Below are 14,881 nucleotides of genomic sequence, written 5' to 3' on the forward strand. Positions count from 1 at the left end.
GCTTAATAAAACACAGGTTAATTTAATGATGTCTTTAACACCTTTCCGGGCCTTGAAAGTTGTAGTTATAGGCTGTTGATGAAAGGATAGAAGTCTGCCAGATTTCATTAAAAATATTTTCATTTGTGTTCCGAAAATGAACAAAAGTCTTATAGGTTTGGAATGACATGAGGGTGAGTAATTAATAATAATTCTGATTTTTGGTGAACAAACTTCTTAAAGCACACTTTGTTTTTGGCACCACTTATAACACTATTCTACACAAGATGTACACTTTCATTCAGACCACTGTGTACAACAAAGATGTTGGCAAAGTGAAGGTCCTTGTATTGCTGAGGTTAGAGCAAGGCTGCTTAGCTAGGTGGTTCAACTGGTTCTGTACTGAATATAGTGATGTATTGCCATTTCATGCAGACGTCACGTGATGTATTTTTGTGCATGAAATTGTGTATGTTTCTTGAGCATGACCGCATTGTAATAAATGTTTTGAATTTGACGTCGTTGATCTTGTTTTCTGTTCTGTTTTTAAAACACCAAATGGGATTTAAAATTAGAGAATTTTTCACTATTATAAATGTAAATGAACTCTGCAGGAAAATTTACTCTAACTCTACATAAGTGAAATATTAACACTAATTAATTTCCCCTAGTGTTAAACTCTGGTAACACTATTCAGTGTTGAGCAGTGTTAATTTTTTACTCAAAATAGTTAATTTAACTCTGAAAATTTAACACTATGACGAGAGTCAATTTATCACCAATTCTGAGTGGGACCAAATACACTCGAGCCGAGTGTTAAATTTAACTCTTATAGAGTTCATTTAACACTGCAAAATTTACTGTGTACTAATGTGAGGTCAAAGTGCACTCACTGCACAGAGACTAGGTACCCAGCATGTATTGCAGCATGAAGCTTCTGATTGTCACCATTGTTGAGATTCATACACTGATTCTTGATGTCTCTCTTTGTGTTTAAATGATAGGGTAGTTAATAATGTTTGTCTTATGCTTTTATAATTCTTCATAACTGATTATGAGGCTGCTGGATCCTATACTGTATAAACACAGAACTATTATATTTTGAAACTGTTAATTAAAATCTCACCAAGACTGCATATTGAGTCTAGGTGATGCCTGCATTGCAATCATCAACAACAAACCGATATCACCTGGTTGCAGTGTCTTTTTGGTTTTTCTTGCCATAACCAACATACAAAAACTATATAATATTATAAAGTCAAGGGTCAAGAGCCCAACTAAAGCAAACACTACTCACCACGATGGTAACGTATGTTTTATTTGTATCTTATAACAGAAATCTGTTAGCTGGACGTGCACTCATGAGATCATCATGTGAGAGCACTGTGATATCTCTGTGATACACTCAAAAAAATGATTTGGTCTAATTTGCGCCAGTGTTCATGTGTTTCCACACTACAGAGTGTTCAAGTAGAATTGAAGCAGTGCTGGAGTTAAGGAGATAATTATGTGATGATTGATCATTAATGATGAACACCTGCTGTTATCAAGAAGAATCACCGAAGGAAAGAGAAACACAAGAACTACAACTGACTTCAGCCACAGCTGAAGATGAAATCAACTGAAAAAAAAGAAGACATTAAATCTCTCAAGATCTGATTAAACAGCATCAGACTGACCAGATTGACTTTATTTATGTCAGACTTCTAGAGAAGCTCTTATTGAGAATTAACAGAGGTTTAGATGCTTTATTGTTTTGTTTGAAATCACCATCAAAGAGACCAGTGTTTCCTTTTGTTGGGCTCTGGGCTCTTGACCCTTGACATGTTGGTGTTAATATTACACTGGTTGCTTTAATTGTGTGTTTATATAGAACACACTTCTTCTTGATAACAGCAGGTGTTCATCATTAATGATCAATCATCACATAATTATCTCCTTAACTCCAGCACTGCTTCAATTCTACTTGAACACTCTGTAGTGTGGAAACACATGAACACTGGCGCAAATTAGACCAAATCATTTTTTTGAGTGTAGTGTTGAGAAACAGGAAGTAGAATGTCCCCCAGCGACTGATATTTGAGCTGCTTCCTCTTAACCTGCTCAACATTTTGAATTCACAATGAGCTCATATATTACTCACACTGTGAGGATCACCGTATGAGAATGGTGTGATGTCACTGTGATAGTTGCGTGATCTCACATGTTGACTGGGTTAACAATCACTAAACTAAAAGTTAAAATAACTAAATTGAAACTACATTTTAACTGGGACGACATTAGGCCAAGTAAATTAGACTTTATTACTATTTTTAAATGAAGTATTCCTTTTAAAAACCACTAGACAAAATGCTAGTTTATTCAACAGTTTTATATGTATTATAATATTTACTTATTAGTGGTTATAGCTTTTAAGAGTATGATGATTTATAACACAGCGAACACGTTGCATCCACTTAAGTTACAATGGATTATATTTCTCATAGTTATAATGTATTATACGTCTCATATCTTGCCACCTTTCTTATGCTACTTTACTTAAAGCCATCAATGACCACTTATAAGTATAGTAATAATAATAGTAATATTTTTTTTCTCTCAAACAGCCATAAGATCAGATATCAGATCAGATTGCTTTGAACTATTTTTATTTTAATATCAGTTTGATTATTTTGATGGTACCCTTTAGACAGCTGTTGATAAGAAACTCTGCAACTACATGTCAACCAGCAGTCATTGGAGTATTAGTAGTATGTCTGCTAAATATATGCGAACACTTTATTTTGATGGTTCCCCAACAGACAAACTGACATTTTTTGTAGGTGTTACCAATTGAAGTATTTTTTTTTTTGTTGATCCATCTGTTCATTTTCAAAAGTATTAGAACACATCTCCTAACCTCCTAATCCACAATGTAATATAATTAAAACATGGTTTAAATAACATTTTTATTTAATACTAATAATAATCAATAATCAGTTTTGTGCAAACTAATGGTGAATAAACTAGCGTTTTGTCTAGTGGTTTTTAAAAGGAATACTTCGTTTAAATATAGTTATAAAGTCTAATTTAATTGGCTTAATGTCGTCCCTTAAAATTTCTGGATACCATTTACTTGCATAGACCTACAGAGCTGAGAAATTATTCTTGAAATGTTTTACATGTTCAACAAGAGAATAAAGTCATGCATATTTGATGGAATGGGAAGAATGTTTTGAATTTTGGTTAACCCTAGTGCTCATTGTGCTTCTTGTGTATCCACCAGGTTATGTTGGGAAGGGCAAGCGAGGCGAGCTCCGTGGAATTTACTCGGAAGCAATGCATCCGGGATTTTGCAGTGTCCACTGCATGCAAGTCTATTGTGCTGAATGAATGATTGTACATAATTTGATTCATCAGAAATAAAATAATTGACCCACCCTGAGATTTCAAATTAATACATTGATTTGTGTAACATCTTCTGAAGAACATTAGTCTGTCATTTGATTTAAAAAAATATGCAACAGGCAAATGGTAACTACATTTTCTTAACAGTACTCAACATTTTATTTATGTATCACACATTTACCTCCTAAGTGCAATTGCATCTCACTTTAATGTTCCTTGGTAGGCCACTGAAGTAAAATGTAATATCCAGAAATATGCTGAAATTAATACAGTTAAAGGATTTAAAATGACACCATCACGAAGCATGGCAAAAGGTGTAAAGACATGATTTCAATGTTGACAGTGAATGGTATTGGATACACACAATAATGACAAAACTAAGAATTTCAGTTTTTAACTACTATGAAAATGTGTTATATTTATATCATTTTAAACTACGGTGAAATCCAGCCTACTTGCGGCATAGGCTCCTTCCACTTGCAGGTCACCGGGCTGCAGCGATAGCTACATGATTGCCACCACCGTTGAGGATTGTATAAGTGTTCATGTCTAAAAGCCTGAGCTGATGCAGTTCTTCCACCTAATACGTAATCACTGAAGTGGTATTTGTTTAATGGAACTTTTTTTTTCCTGCAATTCAGTAACAGCTGAATATCATTCAGTAAACCAAAGTTAGACATCTTCACGATGCTCATTCAAATGATTTAAAAGCAGAAAACATAAGTTAATCTACTATTTCAAGCTTTTGATTCATCAATGCAAAAAATGTTTGCTGTGAAATAATATTGCATTTGTTTCAAAGCAAATTACTTTGAGTCACTAAAAGGGTCAAGAGCCCAACTAAAGCAAACACTGCTCTCCATGATGGTGGCATCATTTTAACCAATAAAACATCAACATCTGATCCTCTGTAATTCTCAATAACAGCAGGTGTTCATCACTAATGCACAATCATCATTTAATTAGTCACTTAATTATCTCATTAACTTTAACTCTTTGAGGACTTGGGATATGACTTGAAGACTTGCCTGTGACTTGAAAGTCCCACCTCTGCTACAGAGTGATAAAAGTAACATTGAAGCAGTGTTAAAGTTAATGAGGTAATTAAGAGATTCATTGGGTGATGATTGACCATCATTTGCAAACAGAAAAAACCATCAGGTGGTGATGACTCTTCTAGTATAATCATTATTTGACCTGAATCACTGAACTCATTTAAATTTTCTTTATTGATTACAACAGCCTTGTGAGTCCACAGCAAAAGATCCCATATTTTTTATAAACTGTAGAAGAATTTCTTACAAACTGCTCTGATAAAACATATAAACATATATATATGCATATATTATTATTTATTTATTTTTTTCAAAGTACAATTACTTTATTTAGAATCAGTGTATGAATCTCAACAACGGTGACAAACAGCATATTCAGATAAACAGATCAACTCTGAACATCAGAAAACAAGCTACCACATAAAAACAGCTAAAATAAAAGAAAATAGTAATAATAAAAGAAATCACAAAGACAATTCTGCTCATAATTTATTCAAGCCGCAATGCATGATGGGAGCCAAGGATGAGTTTTGATTGTCTACAACATGCTTTTTTTGATGGTCACCGTTATTGTGGCTTTCATGATGATTCTTGATGTCTGTGTGTCTAAATCAAATAAAATATAATATTAAAAAGTCAAAGGTCAAGAGCCCAACTAATCAAAACACACATGGTAAATTTGTTGATCATAAACATTTTTCAGTCTTTTCTCAATTCAACATTTTCAGTAAATGTTGAAGGTGAATCACTGAATGAGCAGCTCTTAGTCTTCATTGTCTTCTGTTCACAATGGATGTTCATCGTCTGTCTGTCTCTGTTCAGTCTCGTGTCTCGCTGCGGTTTCCTGAATAATCTTCACAGTCTGTTCACTGTTCACTGTCTGTTTAATCATCACAGTCAAACTAAACTTAGATGCTGAACTGTCAAACTGTTTTCTGTGGCTTCGAGTTGGACAGAAACAGCCTGTTCATCACGCAACAAACAAAAAAACCCCACCTCCAATAGTCATGAGAAACTTTGAGACAAAATCAGATTAAAATGTCATTTTCAAGTCTTTGAATGTGACAATAATGACAAATGATTTCAAAAAGCAATTTAATTACCTGATTGTTGGTAGTTTATATGTCAATATTTAAATCTGTTCTGGACATGATATGAAATAAAATTAATGAAATTATATAATTAAAATTGCAGACTTTTTTACTTTGCACAAACTATGAATCTTTCTTACTGTCTTTCATGATAATAATCAGATAGCATCAGTATATTAAAAGAGATGAAAACAAGTCGTTTTAACAGCTCTGAACAGAGAACAAATGATGATTCTCAAACTTCATGCGTCTCATCATAAAGGTGTGTTTAAGAGCTTCAACTAAAGAGTCTTAACTGTACGAGTCAAAAGCTGCTGCATGTGTCTCTATATGTGGAGTGGAAACCTGAGTATATTCTAGAAGAGTCACGCTTTTATTTCCTGTTTTCATCATTACCTCACATAAACTGAGATGACAAACTATTTTAAACACTTGAAAGAAGCAACATGAGCAGCAGCGGAAACTTTAAAGTGTTTCATGTTTCTCACAATGAACTGAACTACTCTGATCAATAAAAACATTTGTTTTAACATTAAATTATGAAATCTAAGTACTTTTTTATCATTGAATTGTGAACAAATGTAAAAAAAAGAAAAAAAAAGAAGAAGTGTCAGTTTTTAAAATACTCTTGGTAAGGCGATGATCTGTGATCTGTTATAAGTTAGTTGAGTCTCATGCGGTGACTGACTGCGGCGTAATCAGAGTGAATCTCATTCTTACTGAATCTGACTGTAGCGTCACTGAGAGACTCTTCATGCTTCTGGAAACTGACAGCAGCGTACAGGAGCCCATCAGAGAGGATTGTGGGTAACTGTGCAGTAGACTGAACTGGACTGTGTGCGTGAGCATCACCTCGTCTCTTGTGTCTTAATTTCCACACAGTCAGAGTGAATCCACCGATCAGCAGCAGAATCACACACACACTAATAATGATGATCATGGAGACATCTGACAATAAAACACAAACACACAGTCCGGAGATGAATGTCATAATAGCTACACAATTATTAAAATGTATGATGTTCATTTTTTTCTGTTTCAACATAAAAATCTGTTTCAAAATTTAAGCACATTTTATAGAATAATTGCAAACGAAAACATTTTACCAGCATTAAATATTTATAGAACTCAGTTTGTAATGTTTAATGAGTTGTGATCTCTGTCATAAAGGGACGAGTTATAGATTCTGCTTCATGTCTCACTACTGGAGGCACTAAAAACAAACATACATTTAACACAAATTATTCTGAATAGACTGTATTTACAGTGAAATCATCTGAATGGACTCACTGATGAGGTTGAGCTGTATTTTCGTGGTCAGGGAGATGAAAGTCAAATATGTGTCTCTGGTTTCTGCTCCACACCAGTAAACTCCAGCATCTCTCACGCTCACATTACTGATGCTCACTGTAAAAACTCTCTCTTCATTTCTCTCAGATGAACCACTCATTTGTGTCACTTTAGATGAGCTGATGTTCTGACAGATGTGATTATCATCCTCTTTACAGAAATGAACTTTATGTTCCTCTGGGATCTGACAGCTGATGTTGACTTCTTCACCAACATAAGCAGATTCAATTACCATCTTTGGATATTTTGAATCTATACACCAGGACAAAAATTACATAAAAATCAGAACTGATATTTCAAACATTAAAGATTCAGTATTATCTGTTCCTCAGTTTTAGTCACACCCATTGGATATTTTGCATCTACAAACCAAGGCATGTTAACATAAAGATGAGAAAAATTACTTTATATATATAAGATTCAGTATTATCTGTTCCTCACCGTGTTTGACGCTCAGCTGAAGTTGAGTGAAGCTCTCAGTATAGTCAGATACTTTCACTCCACACCTGTATGTTCCTGCATCTGCAGCTTTCAGCTCTCTAAAAAACACCATCAAGACTCCTGCTCTGGTGTCGTCATATAAAGAAACATCTCCATTCTCCATCCATTCATCCTGAACTCCTGGATTCTTCCTCTCTGAACATCCATCTGATTCTTTACAGATGTATTTTGTCTTGGTTTTGTATTGAGGATGTTCACACTTGATCATCAGACCACCTCCTGAGTAGCCGCTCACTTTATACACATTCAATTTATCTGTCAAACATAAACATCACATCTAATCTTAATCAAATCTGCCACAAACACAGACTGTAAAAACCTTGATTTGATTTAGTTTTACTCACTAATAATATGTAGATGAACAGTATTAATAATGGAGTAACTGTACGGGTGTCTGTTGATCCAAACTCCACATAAATAAACTCCTCCATCATCTGGTGTCACAGCAGTAATCCTCACACTGAAGATGTCCCATCTGTTATCATAAATGCTGAATCTTTCTTTCTGATACCATTTGTCAGTAGTGGAGATCACCTCATCATTGATGCCATTTCTTGTTTTGAATATTATTTTTCTAAAATATCTTTGATCCTTTGAATATTCACAGCTGAAAGCAGACGTTTCTCCACTATTTACTCGTACTGTCTTTGATGCCCCACAACATGGATCTGTGAACATTCAAAGTTTTATTTGTGATCTGAGAAAACGACATAAAAATATGAATCAAAGCATTGAAAAACTGATCAGATTGATAGTTTGTACTACTCACCCATAATATGCAGATGAACAGTATTAATAACGGAGTAACTGTACGAGTATCTGTTGATCCAAACTCCACACAAATAAACTCCTCCATCATCTGGTGTCACAGCAGTAATCCTCACACTGAAGAGGTTTTTCTGTTTGTCATCTGAAATACTGAATCTATCTTTCTTCTTCCATCTACTGTAGATCGTCTCAACTGAGTCTTTTCCTTCTTTGAATATGATCTTGGGATTATTAATATCATTCTGTGAATATTCACAGCTGAAATTGCCGGTTTCTGTAATATTCACCATAACTCTCTTTGATCCTTTACAACTTGAATCTGTCATTTACATAAAGGGATATATTTCATATACATAAAAGCTTTGAAATGATTAGTAGTTTTACTACACAAAGACTTTGATCTTAAAACTGACCGTCTTTCACATTCAAACTCATATCAATAGACGGCTGGCCATGATACCTAATCCAGTATCTTCCAGCATCATGTTGGTTCAAATCTCTGATGTAGATCATGAGGATCCCCTCATTGTTTTGAAACAGTGTGAATCTTCCTTCATTAATCCATTTATCATGTGTCTTATCATTTATTAGTGTTCTCCACTCAGGTAATTTGGCCATATGTTTAACAGAGTCACTGAACCACTGTTTCCCAGAATCAACAAGCACGCTTCCTCCAGAATATCCAGTGACGCTAAAGCATCTCACTGCATCTGTCAATCAGATTGATAATGTGATCAGAAAGCTGATGAACAGAAAACAGCATCATTACTGCAGTGATGAAAGAGAAAAGCTCTGACCTGAGATCAGGTAGAAAGTGAAGAAGATGAGGAGGATCTTCATTGTGACTTGAGTTCAGTCTTCTTTATGCTGAATGATCTCTGTGTGAATCTCTCTGTCTCTACATCTGTCTGCTTTAGTTACTTCCTCTTTATTCAGCTCTTTATCAGTAATGAGCAGCTTTACTGGCTCCTCCCACCATCACCACTGACTGAATATCACATTAATCACACTGAAAGAGCGCCACCTACTGGAGGATACAGTGTCTGATACTGAAGCTCATACAGGTTTCATGTTCTCTGTATCAGTGTTTGTCAAACCTGTCCTGGGGACCCACATCACTGCATATTTTGTACGTCTCCCTCATCTAACACACCTGATTCAACTCATCAGCTCACAAGAAGAAACTCTAACACCTGAAATGGTTGTGTCCGATAAGGGAGACAAAATGTGCAGAGAAAGCACTGCTCTATATTAGGACAAATGACGCAGAAGCAAATTGATTAGCTTTATTTAAATGTTCCACTAGAGGGCAACAGTAAAATATACATGTGAGGGGTCTAGAGGGGCTTCCATGAAATTTAAAACAAACAAACAAAAAAAGCAATGAAAATGCTAAAAGCACAAGACATATAATGTGAATTCTGTGTGATTTTGTGTTTTTGTGAAGGGTATAACTGCAGCCTGGAGATCTCCAAAACAGGGTGGGAGCTCCAAAATAGGGTGAGGCTTCCTCCCATTGACAGACAGGCACATGACACACATGCGCAATTTTTTTCACCCAATCAACTTCAGCGCAAACTCCGCCCCACAGCTGATTCTAAAGATTTTATTGGTTGTGTCACTCACATTGCTGATTTCCAGCACTATAGGTGCATTCGATGTGCACTACACTAGCCTGCCACCGGCTGGTGAGAGCAGCCGCTTGCAGACGGGGCGGAATTAAAAATGGAGATGTCAAGTCGGACACTTTCTGTTCCCGGTAGTGACGTTCTCACGGTGTTTGCATGATCTTATCACAGATGAAGTAAATTAAATGCTATATTTTTCAAATACACAGAAACGTATTCATGAGCAACAGAAACACTTTTTATATACTGCTTAATACAGCGTCATCTGTTCATGAATAAAGTTCATCATTAACATATACTATTTAAATACCAATAAAGTGGGGGCATATATGCTTTTATCAGTGTTTTGATAAATGTGATTCAATATAACAGTGCAACTACACTAAAAATGCTTTTACTGTTAAAAAAAAAAAAAACAGATTTGTGAGCATTATTGGAATTTAATTGTTACAATAAACACGCAACACACCTTGTGCTTGTCATCACAGAATCTGACCAATGAGAATAAAGTGTGTCGTCATCAAGGCTCTCGCAGCCGATTTTGAGCAACTGCAGCGCCTGACCTCGGCGGCTGGTCTTGTTTTGCTCTCGCGGTACTTTGATGGCACATGTGATCATAAGGCGGCTGCAACGCCGATCAAAGTCGGACAAATGTTCTAACCAGAATGCATTGCTTTTGTCAGGTGGCAGCCGATTTTTGCGACTACATTTTTGCATGTAGTCGAATGCAACTTATGCTACAAAAATGCTAACCCCTAAACTTACCCCACACTTGACCCTAACCTTAACCAGTGAATTTGGCTGCACAGTGGGATTTGTGCTGAAAAGAAATTTGCAGTTCAGGAGATAAGCAGTTAATAAGATTATGCGATATGAGATCGCCGAGCCGGCATTCATAACTCCCCAACCAGACCTCACCGTACAATGGTTCCTTTTTAGTTACACCTTTTTAGTCACTACCCCATCCTACCCTGCGAATTTCTAATGCCTCCGTTGCTTAAAACAAAGCGATAGAGTAAAATCTTTCCCCTGCGCTGCGCTGGGACGGCTCGCGGGAGAGCTCATGGGTGATTCTCGTTTATACTTGGGTAAAGTTGGTCTTATATTCGCACATTCGGACTTCTGCATTCAATTACTTTGTTAACCATACTACATTGGACATTCAGCGGGCATTCGCAAGTCAGTATGACATTAAAACAATACTTGCCCATTTTGATCCATTGTGAAAAAAATGTAGTAGGTTGACAATGATGATCGCTGATTAGAATTTGCAAAAAATTACTTTATTGCACATATAATTAGAAAGTTTAAATGTGTGAATGTTGTGAATGTGCGAATATAAAACCAACTTTACCCAAGTCTCGTTTATATCATTAAGCTGAGGTTCAAACTAGGGGTGTGCGATACTGCAAATTTTGGTATCGATCAGATACCAAGTAAATACAGGGCAAGTATCGCCAATACTGATACCAATACCGATACTTTTTCCTTTTTAATAACATGCATTTAAATGACCAATTACACTTTGAAAATTAACAATAACTTATGTTGATATGACTAAAATAGTACATTCACCTTAAAGCTATGTGGATATTTGCCTTTCTGAAAGGAGTTTGCAAGCAGAGGAGCCCAGAATATGAAAGCAATGCGTAAAGTTTCGTGTTAAGCATTTTCCTTCCATAGAAAATAGTTATAAAGAAAAAAAAAGAAAAAAGAAAAAAAAAAAACTTAACATGGCCTAATGCATTAAGAAAGTAATATTGAAAGGCCAACTCGGTATACTGATGATGCAAACTATATGCAGGCAAGCAGCCCAGCATATGAACGCAAAGTGCATGCATGTTAAGTGTTTTCCTCTGATAGAAAACTTTTATAAAGAAAAAAAAAACAATGTGGCTTAATGGTTGAAGACAGTAATACTGTATAAAAAGGCCAAATTCGGTAAATTTAATGGGTCTGGCTTCCAGTCTCATCCGCTTCCAGCAATTTTTAACTGTACAAAACAGCTTGTTTTGCTGCATGCTTGGTATTGCAAACTGGTACGGTAGAGTGACGTCCTCACGACGTGCCGGTTTGGTTGTTAGGACGTTCTCAGCACGTTCCAGCGACGTAACAAATAACGTCGCCACGACGAATATGGGAATCACAAAGTTACGTCGCTGGAACGTTATTTGGTACGTCGCTGCGACGTATATGGTCCGGTCCAGTTACGTCGTCACGACGTAACTGTGTTAGCTGGGAATGTACTTGGGTAAAGTTGGTTTCATATTCGCACATTCACAACATTCACAACATTCACAACATTTCCGCGTTCAATAACTTTCTAATTATATGTGCAAAACATGTTTCTTTTGCAAATTCGATTCAGCGACATCATTGTCAACCTACTACCTTTTTTTCACAATCGAACAAAATGGCCAAGTATTGTTTTAATGGCATATTTACTTGCGAATGTCCGCCGAATGTCCAATGTAGAGCGGTAAGCAAGATAGGGACCGACTAAAAAGTTCTATTTTTTTTAATTGTGTGCAAAGAGACAATTACTTGTATCAGAAATATCACTCCCATTATGCCTTCTAATGCTCCTTTAGCAACAATAAAAAAAAAAAAAAAAAAAAAAAACTGCAATATAATTATGCTGTTTGAAGAGACCTTTAGGAAATGACAAATAATGAACTTGTACATGAAGTGTAACTTTGTAGCAATACATACAACTGGTAAATCATGTGTAATCTCCTGAACATAGTTAATGTCTAATTTCAATTTATAATGCTTTTTATTTATTTCTTTGCCTCAAAATGAGCAAGAACTGTGTTGCCCAGTCAACAATTTGATCTCACAGCGATGTCACCATGATCTCACAGGATACTCGTGATGAGGTCACAATGTGAGGTAACAGTGAGCTAAAAGTGTAACCTCACAGCGCCCTCACTGTGTGCTCATACTAATGTGAGGTCAAAGTGCACTCACTGCACAGAGACTAAGTACCCAGCATGCATTGCAGCATGAAACTTTTGATTGTCACCATTGTTGAGATTCATACACTGATTCTTGATGTTTCTCTTTGTGTTTAAATGACAGAGTAGTTAATAATGTTTGTGTCTTATGCTTTTATAATTCTCCATAAATGATTATGAAAATGACGTGACTCAGAATTTGTGCTCTGCAATTAACCCATCCAAAGTGCACACACCCAGAGCAGTGGGCAGCCATTTATGTTGCAGTGCCCGGGGAGCAGTTGGGGGTTCTGTACCTTGCTCAAGGGCACCTCAGTCATGGTATTGAGGGTGGAGAGAGCGCTGTACATTCTCTCTCCCCACCTACAATCCTTGCCTGCCCAAGACTCAAACCCGCAACCTTTGGATTAAGAGCCTGACTCTCTAACCATTAGGCCACAACTTCCCAAGACTGCATATGGAATCTAGGTGATGACTGTTTTGTTATCATCAATAACAAACCAATATCACCTGGTTGCAGTCTCTTTTTGGGTTTCCTTGCCATAACAAATGTGCTTTACAAACACAGTTACAGCAGCCCCAAAAAATATAATGTTATAAAGTAAAGGGTCAAGAGCCCAACTAAAGCAAACACTAATCACTATGATGGTGACATCAAACAAAACAATAAAACATCATGAGTGAATAATGAGTGAAGCTGTGGATTTGTTTATTTAAGTTGATTTCATCGAAGGCTGTGTCTGGAAGTCAGTTGTATGTTTGGAGAAGGTTCTTATAACAGAAATCTGTTAGCTGGGCGTGCACTCATGAACTCATCATGTGAGAGCACTGTGATATCTCTGTGATAGTGTTGAGAAACAGGAAGTAGAATGTACCCCGGTGACTGATATTTGAACTGCCTCCTCTCAACCTGCTCAACATTTTGAATTCACAATGAGCTCACATATTACTCACACTGTGAGTATCACCGTATGAGAATGGTGTGATGTCACTGTGATCATCGCGTGATCTCACGTGTTGACTGGGTGGTGTTAACGATGACATATATGATTTATTTCTATAGGTTTTGAAAGCATGGGTCGACTGCTCCAAAGCAAGTTGGAACATCTTGTCTGGACCCTACAGAGCATACTGCAGCCCATGTCTTGCTGTTTTATTCACCTCTGGTTTTTTTCTGGTTTTAAGTGTGCTAAACACTTAACATTGTAACAGTATTCTCCAATTGTTGAGTTGAGATGAAAATAATTGCTAAAATAACTTTTATGTTTTCCTGTTGTATGAAATCTTTATTTAACATTACACTCTTACAATATCACAATTCATGTGCATTGATTGATGTTTACAGTCCTGCAGAAATATCCCTGTCCATGGTACTGAATCCATCAGATTCTTGACAAGAACTCAGAAAGCATGGTATTTTGGGTCAACACTTCATAAAGTAATGGCTAAACTTTCTTTAAGATGTTTTATAAATAAATTGTGCCTCACTCACATATTCTATAATTGTTTTCTTTACATGTGTAATTTCTACCAACGTTGTATTCAAAGTTTTTCTTCATTGACACACCTTCCAGTTCAATAACTTTTGAAAAGAGGCTCACACTGTTCCAAAACAAGTTGTTAAATATTTATCAGACCTTGTACAACATAGCAGAACTCCTTAAAGGACAAGAAATCGCTCTAAATGATACATTTCCCACATCTCTCTGTAAGATGTGTTTCTTCATAGAGACACCTTCCAGTTCAATAACTTTTGAAAAGAGGCTCACACCATTACAAAACACATTTCTAAATATTTAGCTGACCCTTTTCAACATATCAGAAGTCTTTAAAATACAAGTATTTGCTCTAAGTGATACATTTTCAACATCTCTCTATTCTATGGGTTTCTTCATAGAGACACCTTCCAGTTCAATAACTTTTGAAAAGAGGCTCACACCTTTACAAAACACATTTCTAAATATTTTGCTGAAATTGTACAACATATCATAAGTTTTTAAACTACAGGTATTTGCTCTAAATTATACATTTTCAACATATTTCTATTCTATGGGTTTCTTCATAGAGACATCTTCCAGTTTAATAACTTTTGAAAAGAGGCTCACACCTTTACAAAACACATTTCTAAATATTTAGCTGAAATTGTACAACATAACAGAAGTATT

The sequence above is a fragment of the Onychostoma macrolepis genome, chromosome 01 (assembly GCF_012432095.1).
Source record: "Onychostoma macrolepis isolate SWU-2019 chromosome 01, ASM1243209v1, whole genome shotgun sequence".
NCBI classification, from domain to species: Eukaryota; Metazoa; Chordata; class Actinopteri; order Cypriniformes; family Cyprinidae; genus Onychostoma; species Onychostoma macrolepis.